Here is a 3584-nt window from a genome sequence, read left to right on the forward strand (position 1 = left end):
ATATTACACAGACTGTTGCGTCTGTGTGTTGTGTTTAAATAAAGGATGTTCTCACAAGAGAAAAGCGCTTGTTGCACTGCACGAGGCACACACACTCAAAGAAACCCGTCACGCTTCTTTTACCCACACACACTGTGCACAACCGCTCCTTGGTGTCGAGTGATGATCTATCTCCTCTAGCGAGCGAGCCGACACACCCGTTATCTCGCTTACAGTGTTCGGTCATCTATGGTCCCAGCTCAGGATGTGCCTATATTGCGTGCAGGAACTCACAATCTCCTCACAGAGAACACGATAGAGATTGTCCCAAACTGTGGCTCACACAATGATTCTACAGCCGATGTCTTCGATTTCAGAGTGAGATGGTGGGCTTCGGCCCATTTTAGATCCGAGGCGATTGAATCGCGTGCTTGCAAAGTGCCCATTCAGAACAGTATCTCAGAAACAGATTTTACCACGCATCTGCCTTGGGCTGATTTGCGTCAGTAGATCTAAAGAATGCACGCGTACATTCATGTATGGCACTTTTCGTACCACTGTCTCCTTAAGATGATTCGCTTATGTTTTCCTCTTTTGTAAGTCGCTTTGGATAAATGCGTCTGCCAAATGAATAAATTTAAATGTAAATGTACAAGTTGCACCTCGTCTCAGGCTGTTTTGAGATTCGCATTCGAAGGAACAGCTTATTAATTCAGAGTCCTTTGCTTGGCTCTCCAAACTCTTGAAGTGTATCAATGCAGCGCTCGCTTCGTTGAAGCTGAGCGGCGTGCGCATTTTGAACTACCTCTATGATGGGCTATTATTAGCCCGATCAGAGGCTCTGTTGTGCAAACACAGGAGTTTACTACTCTGAGGCTCAGGCTGTATAAATGGCAATGTCAAACTTGGTGAAAAGCATCCGCCATCGCACACCTGGCACACCTGGCGCCAGGGGAGCATGTGCATTGGCATAACTCGCTGCTGTCTGTCTGCTGTAGCACCTTGGATAGCTCCAGCCTTTTAACAGCATCATGCTGGGTCAGGTCTTCTAGCAAATGGTTGTAATTCCGGATGTGTTCAGCGCAGGCTGAGGTGCACTGTGCAGCAGGCACCCAGCCTTTGGCACCTAGCACTTCAGTCATCTGGAATTACTAGGCTGTCTCTTAGCCTTGAAGGCTTTGCATTCTGAGGTAGCGAATTACCATATTCTGATTCGATCATACAACATGACAGTGGTAGCTCACATAAATGCCGTCCCCCGCTGGGGTGAATGTTATTCTGCAGGCTACAGCGCTGTCCGCGAGACACCTCTATGCGTTAATGCCGTGTGTTTGCAAATTGGTGCCCTTCACGTGGTGAAGACTCAGTGATCTGCTCCATATTTGAGATCCTTGCTTTCCTCCAAGAGCAGCTGGATGCGGATCTCACCACATCGATGCATAGGTAGCAACTATGTCGGCATACCATGCCCCAGAGGCTGGCTCCTTCATGGGCAGACATATTTTATTTTTCAGTTCCTCAAGGGAGCGAGGCACCTACCCCTCGCCCTGCTACAGTCCCAGCTTGGGATTTAAACCTGGTGCTGTAGGCGCTCACGAGCCCCCCATTCGAAACATTGGAATTTGTTGAGTTGCATGTGCTTTCTCTAAGACCACACTCCTATTGGCTCTGGCCTCAGTTAAATGGATGGGTGATATACAGGCACTGTTTGTTGATTGTTCATGTCTAGAATTCGGACCAGGGCTTTCAAAAGCCCAAAAAAGGCTATATGCCTAAGGTGCTTTCCACGCACTTTAGGGCCTAGGTAGTTCACCTACAAGCCTTCGCTTCCCCACCATCTAATTCAGATGAGGAGCACTTAATGCATTTATTATGACCTGTGCAGGCGTCACACACGTATGTGGAGCGCACTAACAAACTAACGGCTCAGCGCTGATAGAGCATCGGGCATGTCTTCTGAGACCTTAGCTTTCTGGCTAACTATTTGGCATTAACTAAGTGTACCTAGACTGTAGGGACTAAATATAATCATTATTTAGAAAAACAAATTGTTGTTTGACTCGCCTAAATAATGATTAGTCATTACCTCTGATTACTGTTCACATTATTCTGGCCAAGTGTACATAGGAAACTATGGAGATGAATGAAAAGTTCATCTGGATATGGTAGCATTGGTCGGCCTATCCTGGAAGTAACTCCTTCTGGTTGAGAGTATTATTTTAATTATTTAAGTGTTATTTTAATTGAGCGTATGAAGATCTAGGAGCACTAAACAAAACTATTATTCAGATAAAAGTGTTCAGGGAGCAGCTTGTCTGAAAAATATTAGTTGATTACTTCTGGATAATGATCCAAAACTGAACCTGTTTGTGGAATGATCACATATACCCGGCCGGTGCATAGACTCTATTAACAGGAATCCAACAAGTGCAATGTAAAAGTATAGAATTAACTAGAATAATCAAGTGCCTAAAATTAAGATAAATATTAATAACAATTGAATTAAGATCTCAGTAAAACATAGAGGTTTTCATAATTGGAGTCAGATGAAATTAATGAGAGAATCAAGATACATTTGGTAAACAAATTCTAACAATACAAGTGTTATTACAGTTTAACAGAAAAGACAGTAACACGTGAGATACCTTCTGCCATTCCATTGGATGCCATCGTTGGACTAGTGGGCGGTTCTTAACAATCTGATCACATGTGGGCTAAAACATTTTGTGATTGGATTACAAAAACCACATACGAATGTGGTCAAAACCGCATCACATTTGAGTTTTGAATGTATCCGTCCTGTATGTGTCCCAGCAGCAGCAAAGTGCCACCCCTCGCCTGTCAATCAACCCCTGCACCAAAACAAGTGTTTAAAGTTTGCCAGTTACGAGCGACTTTACAAGGAAATAACCGTCCGATCAGAAAAATTTAAGAAGTGGATACAAACACAAGACCTTCAAAGAATTTCTTCAGTGTGTCTGTTACCAACATGCAGGACACTTATGAGAAGCACGAACATCTGCAGCTCAGGTAACTACAGTTAATCTAGTAACTGAAATGTTGCATTTGTGCTTACATTAAATTTCAGCTGCATTTGGGAGAAATAGTGCGTCTTTTTCTTTGTGCTTTCTTTGTCTTTTCTGACTTTGTTGCGCTGTAATGTCTTGCAGTAACACACTGACATAGTGACTGATTTTTGTCCTCATGAAACAGAGTCCCTCCTTTCCAAATCACAAGAGGTCACAGGAGACACGTTTAAGTGGCCAGGTGTAAACAGTGATATGTCTCACCTGTCCACATGTGATCGGATTACCCGAGACACATCTTAATACCAGGTGTAAACGAGGCCTAGGATACTACCTCATTTTTTATGTAGGCCTATTACAAATAGGATGTTATCTTTGTGGGTGGGAGGGGGTGTCAGTTTGATCTTTAGGGTGGGCAACTCTTTCTCTCTTTGTCGGACCGGGGGTGTGCTTCTCCTTAATAATTTTGCTTGAACTGGTCCTCCTTGATTGTGTTTCGCCGTTGGTTCGGAGGGTGTCAGAAATTTCAGGGGGGCAAAACGAAATCTCGGGAGCAATGCCCACTTAGACTAGGCCATA

Source organism: Myxocyprinus asiaticus, chromosome 13 (assembly GCF_019703515.2).
Source record: "Myxocyprinus asiaticus isolate MX2 ecotype Aquarium Trade chromosome 13, UBuf_Myxa_2, whole genome shotgun sequence".
In the NCBI taxonomy this organism is placed as follows: domain Eukaryota; kingdom Metazoa; phylum Chordata; class Actinopteri; order Cypriniformes; family Catostomidae; genus Myxocyprinus; species Myxocyprinus asiaticus.